We start from the raw sequence: 12227 nt of genomic DNA on the forward strand, positions 1-12227 counted from the left end.
GGAATATCATATTGCATGCCCTTCTATCCCTTAATGTAGAAGCTGCTAGATCTTGTGTTATCCTGATTGTATTTCCACAGTACTTGAATTGTTTCTTTCTAGCTGCTTGCAATATTTTCTTCTTGACCTGGGGACTCTGGAATTTGGCCACTATGTTCCTAGGAGTTTCTCTTCTTGGATCTCTTTCTGGTGGTGATCTGTGGATTCTTTCAATATTTATTTTGCCCTCTGGTTCTAGAATATCAGGGCAGTTTTCCTTGATAACTTCATGAAAGATGATGTCTAGGCTCTTTTTTTGATCATGGCTTTCAGGTAGGCCCATAATTTTTAAATTGTTTCTCCTGGATCTATTTTTCAGGTCAGTTGTTTTTCCAACGAGATATTTCACATTATCTTCCATTTTTTCATTCTTTTGGTTTGGTTTTGTGATTTCTTGGTTTCTCATAAAGTCATTAGCCTCCATCTGTTCCATTCTAGTTTTTAAAGAACTGTTTTCTTCAGTGAGCTTTTGGACCTCCTTTTGCATTTGGCTAATTCTGCTTTTGAAAGCATTCTTCTCCTCATTGGCTTTTTGAACCTCTTTTGCCAATTGAATTAGCCTATTTTTCAAGGTGTTATTTTCTTCAGCATTTTTTAGGGTCTCCTTTAGCAGGGTGTTGACATGCATTTCATGCTTTTCTTTCATCTCTCTCATTTCTCTTCCCAGTTTTTCCTGCACCTCTCTAACTTGATTTTCAAAATCCTTTTTGAGCTCTTCCATGGCCTGAGCCCACTGAATATTTATTTTGGGTGTTTGGGATACAGAAGCCTTGACTTTTATGTCTTTCCCTGATGGTAAGCATTGTTCTTCCTCATCTGAAAGGATGGGAGGAGATATCTGTTCACCAAGAAAGTAGCCTTCTATGATCTTACTTTTTTTCCCTTTTTTGGGCATTTTCCCACCCCGTTACTTGATTTTTGGGTCCTTTGTCAAGAGTAGGGTATACTCTGGGAATCTGTAAGATCTCAGTTCCTCCAAGGTGGCACAATCAAGAGTGTACTAGTTTGGATGTAGAGAGGGATTTTTGTGCCCAGAATCTTTGCAGATACCTCTCCACAGCCACTTGGCCTCCAGTTCCCAAGTCAGCACTGGGGGCTGATTTTCAGATAAGCTGGATGGGCAGGGCTGCCATTCAGGGTGAAACAAAGACCAGCTCTCCCAGGGCCTCCACCCAGGGCTGAGGTAAGACTCAGCTTTCTAATGCCCCCAGGGGTTTTTACGCTCCAACAATGGAGCTTCCTGTATGGGCTGCTGTGCACCCTCTGTGGTCTCTGCCTGCTGCCAGAGCTAGGGGAAAGCCCTTCTCCCTTCCTGGGCAGCCAATTAAACCCCATCTCTGACCTTTGGTGTCTGTGGGTGGAGGGATCTGAGGATCTGCTACTGTGACTGGAGATTCCACCCCCAAGGTGTCCTCCTCCCAGAGTCTCATCACACGTGCTACTGCTGGGCAAAGGCTGGGCTGGGCTCCATGCTCCGCTCTGTGTCCAGCGCAACAGATGTTTCCATGGGCCTTTCAGGTCACCGTGGGCTGGAAATCTCCTCCACTCTGTTGTTCTCCACTTCTGCTTCTCCAAAATTTGTTGAGAGTCCCTCTCTACAGGTATTTTATGGGCTGTGGGGAGGACCCTGCATAAGTGTGTCTTTCTAGTCCACCATCTTGGCTCTGCCCCCCACAATAGGTATTTAATAAAAAGGAGATTAGCAGTGATGTGCTGGTAAATGTTTAACAACCAGGTCTCTGAAAAAAAATACAGAACACTTTTAGGTTTAATCTGAATAACTGAACTTTTCTCCATCCCTATCTTAAGTCTAGAAGATCAACAAACAACAGATCAAGTCCTAACATGTGGCATTTACCATTACTCAAGGTGTAAATGCTCACACTGAAAATTTAATAATCAGTTGTCTGTGCAAGCAGGCTCCAGTGTACCACCAGAGATCTGTGATTTGATCAGTATAGGGAACTCCATGATGAGGAAAATCTCTCTACCAATTGAAATCAATACCTTCTTTATAAATTATAATTATTGAAAAGTTGCCTAGAGCCCTGAAAGGCAGCACTTGAGCCCTGGTCTAGCTAGCTTTGAGTCCAGTCTAGTCTTGTTGACTAGGCAAGCTGCCTCTAAATAAATAAAAACAATGAACATTGTTAATAAAATATGAGCTCCTTGAGGGGAGGGATTTTTTAAAATTTTTTTACTCTGTCTTTTATCCCCAGTACCTAGCATGAAACGCTCTAGCATTTTCTATTAGAATGGATGTGATGCACAGTGGAAATATGAAGACAGAAAATAAACTCCTTCTCCTCATGGACCTTACATTCTCCTGGAGAGAATATGAGATGCACAATGATAAGTATAGTTTAAGGTAAATTGGGCAAAGGTTTGATCTGAACATAATACTCTAGCATAACTTGAGGAGGGAGGGAGGGATCACTTTCAACTTTCACATCCCTTTAACAAATGTGTGACAAATGGAACAGATTCAAACTGTGGAGGGCCTAAAGTTGTTGTTTCCAACAAGGTGTGACCATTAAGTTTTGTTTCTTTTTAAGGTTCCGGAAAAACCAGGGCCAGAGTGCATCCAATCCAACATTGCATCAGGAAGACTTGCACAAGTTGGGTTTTGGCAGCCCCCAGCTTTCTAAAGAACTTGTTTTTTCCCCCAGAACACAAGAAAAAGAAAACTGAGCCTCCCTCTGGCCCACTTAGACCAGAAGATGGAATGTAGCCATGTTTTCTTCATCCAGAACACTCTATGCCCCCACCCATGACTCAAAGAAAGAAGATTTTGGACATATTACAACATGACTCCATAATAGTCATCACATCAACAAACATTTCTATGTTCTAAGTTTTATAAAATGTTTTCTTTTCAATAATCTTCAGAAGTGACCCCATTTTACAGATAAAGAAACTGAGGCTCAGACATACCCATGGTCTAGGCAAGTTGGGAAATGTTGGAAACTGGCCTGGAACCTAGGTCTACTGGCTCCTAGCCCCATTCTTCTTTTCACGGTTGAATTCTTTATTCTAAGACAGGCCATCATCCTTTATATATCCCTTTTATTTTTACTTCATTTTCTTATCTATAACCATTGTTTAAGCTTCGACTTATTTGTCCAGCTCTTCCAAGTTCCCCATGGGAGACTTATCTCCCTGTGCCAGAAGCCAATGAGTTGATTTGAGTATTGAGTTGAATTAATAATGTGAAATTCAACAGGGATAAACTTGAAGTCTTATGATTGGCTACCAAAAAAATCAATTTCACAATTCAAGGTGGTCAGATAGATGAAAAACATCTGGAGGTTTTAGTGGGCTGCCAGAAGTTCTAAGCGACAGCCAAGACATCGAGCGTGATCTTGGACTTCATTAAGAGAGGCATAGCTTTCAGGGATGCAGAGGTGATAGTCCCATTTTATTCTACACTCATCAGACCTCATCTGGACTGTGGTGTTCAATGCATAACAAAACACTGATAAACTGGAGAAAATCCAGAGGAGGGCACCAATATGATGAAGGACCTTGAATCCATGTCACATGGGGATCAGTGGAAGGAACGTCTAGCCTGCAGAAGACTCAGGGGGCACATGATAACTTTGTTTAAAATCTGAAAGCTTGTGTGGAGGAAGGATTAGAACACGGGTTGATGAGTGAAAATTAGAAAAATTTCCTAAAAATTAGAGCTGTCCAGAAGTGGAATGGACTAGCAGGCAAAGACTGGATGACCAATCATCAGGTGGTTCCTTTAATGGCCCCTGAAATCTCGAACTACCCTTGAATTCTCTGATCCTCATCTAAGTGCCCCCAAATATCTTGTAGTCTACAGTAACTCAACTTCCCACCTACACAGGAGCTCTTATTATTATGGCATGATTAGGATCACTTGATTGCTTACTTTAAGTCTTTGGGTTCTCTTCCCTGTTGCTCTTGGCTTGTCAAACGCCATTATCAATGACTTGTAAGCAAATTAGACCATTTCCAAAGGCTTTCTGCATAAGATAGGCAAATTCCACACACTGACTCCTAGTTCCTTCTCTTGCCTTATCTTTCTCTATTCTTATACACTTGCCCTCCTCTCCAGTTAGATTGTACCTCCTACCCCAACATGCACACTCTGAGCTTCTTCACTTTTGTTCCTTTTCTCATGATATTCCATAGTGTATATAGAGCTGGCATATTAACTGATAAACTGTGGATACCTTTTACCTTTCATTGACAATCAACTGACTTCAGGGTCAGGGAGACTTGCAGTCAAGTTCTGTCTTTGACACATACTCTTTGTGTATGACCCTGGGCAAGTCAATTAGCTTCTCATTGCTCCAGGCAACTCTGTGACAGGTGACCAAGGATAGAGCTCTGGACTTGGAGTTGGGAAGACTTGAGTTCAAATTCTGCCTCAAACACTTACTAGCTTTGTGACCTGGGGTTAAGTCACTTATTCTCTTTCAGCTTCAGTTTCCTCATCTGCAAAAGGGAGAAAATAATACTATCTCCCTGAGCTGTTATAAGAATCAAAAAGGGTTAACACATGTACGGCACTTTGAAAACCCGTAAAGCACTATACAAATCTATGTTCGTCCTTTATTGTTGAAGTAGACCCTAACATCAGATAAATGATGACATGCCTTGCACTTGACTTTGTTTTAAGTGAGGGAGGGCTGTGCAATGTCACCAGTCTCACTTTCTCTTCCATCTGGATCCAGTGACCAGATATCCATCAGGATGACTGGAGAAGGCTCAGGATGCAATGGGAGACCTTGGCCTATTCGGGTACTCACTTAGAGTGAGGTTGAGCCATTTAGTGAATCAGCCTCTCTAAGGAGTAATTAGGGAATGGCCCCTTTAATGAGCCAAAAAAAAAAATAAGTAAATCAAGCTAGGAGGGAAAGAGTGACAGTTACTATTGATACTCACTCAGAAGCCAGGTGGGTCCAGAAAACAGCCACTAAGTGGAGTTTGGGCAGGGAGCTATTGGTGTGCAATCTATGGATTTCAGAGTGCACTGTATTTAAGATTTTGGGAAAGACAAGAAAGAAAGAGAGAGACAGACACAGATACAGAGAGAGAGAGACAGAGAGAGAGGAAGAAAGAAAGAAAGAAAGAAAGAGAGAAAGAAGGAAGGAAGGAAGGAAGGAAGGAAGGAAGGAAGGAAGGAAGGAAGGAAGGAAGGAAGGAAGGAAGGAAGGAAGACAGAAAGAAATCTAGCCAGTAAACCCCAAGTTAACTGGGCATCCTCTGGCCATCCAAATTTCCCTTCCTTTGGAGAGAAGGAAGACGGGGACAAGGGAGCAGATGAGCTGAGTTACCCAACTAGCTGTGACCCCATGCAGGCAGCTTGGTCAACTCTCAGATCTGTGTTCATCCTTTGTTTTCAAAGTAGATCATAACTATAAAAATACTAGTTATTATAACTATAATAATTATAACAATTATACCACACATAACAACATGTTATAAATTAATTATATATATTATTTATTACAAATGTATTATTATATCACATTAATTATATCATTATAATTTTTTTTAGGCACTCAATTAAATGACTTGCCCAGAGTCATACAGCTAGTAAGAATCAGAGGCTGGATTTGAACTCAGGTCCTCCTGACTCTAGTGTGGGTGATTTATCTACTTGTACTCCCTAGCTGCCCCTATTGTTATAATAGCTAGCATTTTAAGTAGCCGAAACGATGACAACCTGAAATAGGAGAGGAAGTCTCCTAATTTGGGCGTTCAGTGAATTAATGAAATCTCTCAGGTCTAGTCTCTATTGCTCCACCCTGTGCCTGGAATGCCCTCCTTATTCTCTCTGCTTTTCCGTAACCTGCCTCATCTTTCAAGGTCTAACTCAAGTGTTACCACCTCCTTAAAGCCTTCCCAGACCCCTCCTGCCCCCCCTCCCCATTTATCCTGACAGATGAGATCTCTCTCAAGCCTGACCTTCAGTAGTGAGCCTCCCGCTTTGCACTCTCGAAGCTGTTTACTTTCCTCTTTGGAGCCTGCAGCGTTTACCACATTTTTTATCTCACCATATTGCCTGTAATTTGGACAGTTTAACACCAGGCTTCACCCTGGTTATGGCTCTAATGCACAAATAGGGAGCCCAGCTTTGCAAAGCTAGCTAGCATACATTCCTACATTTGGCTTTTCTTTGAAATAAAAAAGAGATCTTATTAAAATATCTAAGCACAAACACTGACCACTCAGCTAGATTTTAAAAATAGAACAGGCCGTTGGCAGCATGTGGGAAATTGCATACAAGTCAAAAATAAACCCATGCCACCAGAAAGTATGTACTGCCCACATAGGGCAAGGGATAACAGGTAGGCAAAACCGAGCAGGGCAAGGGCACCCAAAAAAAAAGTTTTTTAAAGAAAGAAAGAAACTTGTGTTGACTGGCTCTTTAGTGGAAGATTTATGGAAAGACACAGACATGTATCCCTCAGGAGGACAAAGGCTGTCATTTCTCTGGACAAGTGGAAGAAGGACTCACTGATGAGAACACAGATCCTGATTCAGAGGATGCTGGCGTTAGAGCTGGAAGGGGCTTTAGTATTTTTGGATCATCTTTGTCAGTATTTTGCAGGCAAGGAAGCTTTAGTCTAGAGTGGTTTAGTAACCTGGCTAACATCAATCAGGTAATAAGTGTCAGAGGTGGGGGGATGGATTTAAAGAAATGCAAATACAATATGTAGATATCTTTAAGTGCCTTACTTGAGGTTTCTTAGCTCCTAAGCCAGAGCTTTATCTAGCCCAGGTTTTCTCCAGTTTAGCTCAGAATCATACCTCTTATAGACCTGCTTTCTGAAAGTCCCCTCCCACACAAGGCACACAACTCAGGTGGCCTGATTTTTAGTCAATAGTCTTTCTATTATGCCCCTCCCCCTTCATTCTTTACTTTCTCAATGTGACTTGTAATGGTAATCTTGTCATTTTACATAAGCATGCTTTGTTATTTACAAATGATCTAAAAGGACTTTATCTTTCTGTCCTTTTTGGTACCTGGTACAAGTTTTCTACAGAGAGAATTCTCAACAAATGTTTAATAATAATAGCTAACATTTTTTGTAGCACTTCAAAGTTTATAAAGACTTTTACAAATATGATCTCATTTTACCCTTACAAGAACCCTGAAAGGTAGACGCTCTTAGTATCCCCACTTTACAGATGGAAAACTGAGGCAGATAGAGGATAAATGACTTGTCAAGGGTCACAGAGCTAGGAAGTATCTGAAGCCAGATTTGAACTCAGGTACTCCTAACAATAGTCCAGAGTGCTATCCCTTTTACCTCCTATGCCTGCCATTAAATCCGAAGTATGAGAATTTCCCCAACTGTCATGAATCTTTCAGGTGGGAAAGAGGTAGAAGGGTCACCAACTCTGGAATCAAAAGATCTGAATTCATATCCCATGTCTGATGTAACTAATCAATTCATCTCCCTGAGCTCTAGTTTCCTCATCTGTAAAATGAGGAGGTTAATCTAGGGGACACCTGAGGTTCCTTGCTGACTTAGCTTTATGATCCTAAGTTCTATGTATTTTCCATTCAGCACTATTCCATGCTAGTAGGAAGGAGCGAACATGCTGCCTTCTTCTCTGGGCATCATTGTTTGTGGGTGTATATGGGGGTGAGGTGGGGTGGGGGTGGGGGTGGGGGAGGAGGCTGCCTTAAGGTCATATCTTAGAACGACAGCTGACCTCTCACCTCGTCAATGCTCATCCTCAGCTCTCACTCTTTGCAATCTGATGCACTCAGGTGAATCCTGTTTTCCCTCTTTCCTGCTGTCCATAGATAAATGAGTGCTGGGGGGCTCTCTACCCAGGGTCTCAGTTTTCCTAGGCTCCCTTTCCTTTGACTGCTCTAGAATAAGTAGATCCAAAGGGAAGCAAGTTGTGCTGTTTCTCCTAAGGGTTGCTACTGCCCTTGGGGTACCTCCCAGTTTTGGAGGACCCTGTTTATCACAGATGCAAAACAGTTGTTAAAAGTGAAATATGCAGAATAAAACAAAATAACTGAATGCCCCACACAACCAAGTGAATGTTTCCTTATTCTTATGGAGGGTCTGACTATATCTCCATTAAGCCAGACATTCCTACTGTTACGGCCTCTCAGGCTGATGGTGGAATAAGATTGAGGGAGAAAAGTTCTCAGTGAGTAGGCGAAGCCTCTGGCTACTTTGTACGCTTGTGAGGAACTTAGTTCACATACCCAGTGCGGGGTCTCCATTGCTGGCTTTGTCAGCATGAGCGGTGGGCAGTTCGTCACACCTTGTTTAAGGTGACCTGCCATAAGAGTTCAAGGTGGAATGCTGTGGAATGCTTTGTCCTTGCCATCCCGGAGCGCTCAGGCCAGACTGGACCAGACTGAGGCCTGAGGAGTGTCCCCAGCTCGGAGGATGGTGCAGCCCTTGACAGGAGGCAGTGAGGACTAAGTCACCAACTGCTGCTTCCACGTGCTTTTTCTGTCTGTCCCTGTAACCCCTGAAGCTATTTGGGAGTTGCCTTGGCTATGGAACCACCCCAAGTTTGAAAACGCTATGGAGGGGACCTCCTGAGGGATTCACAAAGTCCTCGGTGTAGCTGAAGAAAAGGGCTAAAGGCATAGTGGATCTTCTCTCCAGCATCAGGATGAGGTGGGTACCTGCAGGTGTGGTTGGTCTGTGTCATACTTGAGTCTCTCTCTTCCACCCCAAAATACCATAGGATGGGACCAAGTATATAGTGGAGACATAATGACAACTAGCATTTATGTAACACTTTGCAAAACACTTCACATGTATTATCTCATTCAATCCTCACAACAACACTGAGAAGTAGGTGCTGTTATTATTTCTATCTTATAGGGGAGGAAACTGAGGCAGATAGCATTTAAGTGACATGCCCAGGGTCAGCCAGGCAGAATATAAATCTAAGTCTTCCTGACGCTCATTCCTACATTGCTATCCCAAGAATTATCTTTGAAACCTTGGAAACAGAATGTTTGGATTTGAAAACACATTTTTTCACTCTCTGTTGTATGGGTTGGAAGTATGGAGGTGTATGTGTGGAGACTAGAAGTAATGAGAAAAATTTGGTAAGAGAAGATTTCAGCTCATTATAGGTAGCTCTTGAGAAGCAGTTTGTCTTAAAGTGGGTGACCCCTGATACGTGCTAGCTGTAGGACCACAGAAAAAGCATTTAAATTCTTAGAACTGTGGATAAGTATTCTCTAAACTATTTTTGGCAATACATCCCATAATTTGAAAATTGTTTATTAATTGTATGCATATGCCACTGTAGTTATATGCTACATTATAAAACAAAAAATAGACATTGAAAAGGAGATTAAAGGTGAAATAAACAATTTCAAATCCTTTTATTTTTTATTGGTACAAAACCCTTTTTGTTGTCACTAACATTAATTTCTAAATGTTTAAATATTGAGATTAATAGCATACTCTCTGTGTTCTGAGCAGTTGACTATCTTTTAAATATAATTTATTTATTTTCTGTTTTCAACATTCACTTCCACAAGATTTTGAACTCAAAAATTTCTCCTCATGTCTCCTCTCCCTCCACCCCAGGACAGAGTGCACCCCAATCTGCCTAATCTGCCCTCTCCTCTACCACCCCGCTTCTCCCATCCCACTCTCCTCTATTTTCCTGTACGGCAAGATAAATTTCTATACTCCATTGCCTGTACAATTTATTTCCCAGTTGCATGCAAAAACTGTTTTTAATATTCACTTTTAAAGCTTTGAGTTCCATATTCTGTCCCTTTCTCCCTTCCTAACCACACTCATTAAGAAAGCCAACAATTCGATATAGGTCGTACATGAGTAGCCAAGCAAAACACTTCGAAAAGAGTCATGTTGCTAAGGACTAGCCACATTTCCCTCATTCTCTCCCTTGACCTGTCCCCCCACAACAGTGTTTGCTTATGATTACCTCCTTCCCCCAATCTGCTGTCCCTTCTATTATCCTCCCTCTTGTATTCCCTTCTCTCCCTGCCTTCCTGTAGGGTAAGATAGATTTCCACACCCAAATAAATGTGTGTTATTCCCTCCTTAAGTCAAATCTGATGAGAGTAAGGCTCACTTATTCCCTCTTACTTCCCCCCTCTTCCCCTCCATTGTAAAAGCTCTTTCTTGCCTCTTTTACATAAGATGATTTACTATAATTTACCTCTCCCTTTCTCTTTCTCCCAGTACATTCCCCTCAGCACTTAATTTTATTTTCTAGGCATCCTCCCTTTATATTCAGCTCATCCTGTGCCCTCTGTGTATATATATATATATATATATATATATATATATATATATATATATATATATATATATATATATATATATATATATATATATATATATATATATATATATATATACATACATAGAAATACATACCATATATACATATGCATACACATATACAATATACACATATATACACATACATGCACGCATGCACACACACACAGATACATATTCCCACTAACTACCCTAATCCTGAGAAAGGTCTCATGAGTTACAAATGCAGTTAACTATTTTTGATATTCTGTATTTGCTTCTCAGATTTCCTAATATGTCATGTATTAACTGCTTACATATTCTGGATGTTTTGCTTAAATCCTTTTTACATAATAAGCCACTATATCTCAAAATTTGTTTTGAAAATATATTGTAATTATTAATGCTATGACTGTAACTGTGATAAACTTTTAAATTCTCTTGTCTAAACAAGGGGGAGATGAACAATTACCATTGAATTGTGCAATGTGTTAGCTTGCATTATGTAGGCATAAGGAACTTTAAACTTATTAAAATTTTTTGTGGCCAAGGCTACCAGCTTTCCAGAGGCATTTCCAGATCCGTAACCCCTACCTTCCCTCTGTGCTCTCTACCTCCTGAAATGACTTTTTGTTACCTTTGTATTTACTGTTTTTTGTTCCTGTTGTATCCCTCAGCAGAATGAAAACTCCTATTTTACAACTGAGGAAACTGAGGTAGATAGAAGTTAAGTGACTTGCTAGGGTCATCTAGTCAGTAGATAGGGATTTTTTTTTTTTTGGTCTTTACATCTTCAGCAGAGCACCTGTGCTTCTAGGCACACTGCATAGAGGATTTACTTGAAGTCAAGAAGACCTGACTGGAAATCCTGCCTTAGAAATTTACTAGGAGTCACTTAACTTCTGTTTGCCTCAGTTTCCTCATGTGTAAAAATGGGGATAATAATAGTGCCTGCCAGCCACCCAGGGTTGTTGCAAGGTTCAAATGAGATAATGATATATGTAAAGTGCTCTACAAAGTTTAAAGAGTCAAATTAATGCTAATTAATATTATAATTATTACCTTGCATATACAAGACTCTCTCTCTGTCTCTCTCTCTCTGTCTCTCTCCATATATGTGTATATACATATATATATATATGTATATACACACACACACACATATATATGTATGTATATATACTTAAATAAATGCTTACAGGTACCCTAGCACAGTGCCCAGGACATAGCAGGTGTTTAATAAAAACTTACTGACTGACTGCATTGAATTGTGTTGTCCATGGGTTGGCCTGATTTGGGCAAGAGAGTCTGGGAAATAAGGAAATATTTCTTTCCAGGCTTTATTCAAGACTTCCTCTACCATGCCCCAGTTCTCAGCTGACTTAGCTGAAGTCCCACCTTCTACAGGGGAACCTGTCATGTTCTTTTCCACATGTGCTTTCCATCTGAGATTACCTCCCATTAACATGCCACATAGCTCATATCTGCATAGTTATTTACATGTTGTCTCCACCATTAGAATGTGAGCTCCTTGAGGGCAGGGACCATGTTTTTTATCTTTCTTTGAATCCCCAGCACTTAGCATAGTGCTTGGCAGATAATAAGTTCTTAGATCTTTGTCCACTAATTAATTAAATCAGGCTCGGTATTATTTGCTGGTCCCTAATAAGTTTGGGATTTGCTTGAACACACCTAAAGAAGGCATTTATTTTCTTATAGACTTAACATCTGTAATTCAGAAACCTTCTGCCAGGTTGATCGTGTTACCTGGTATTTGACTAGGAAAGTCAAAGTCATTTTGCCCATGACATGGTTTAGCCATTTGTTCTTTTTTCTATAATTATAACTCTTTATTAAAACAACAGCATAAGAATAGTGTCTATTTACTAATTACTAACATAAAAAATAACTTAAAAT

Source organism: Notamacropus eugenii, chromosome 6 (assembly GCF_028372415.1).
Source record: "Notamacropus eugenii isolate mMacEug1 chromosome 6, mMacEug1.pri_v2, whole genome shotgun sequence".
Classification (NCBI taxonomy): Eukaryota; Metazoa; Chordata; class Mammalia; order Diprotodontia; family Macropodidae; genus Notamacropus; species Notamacropus eugenii.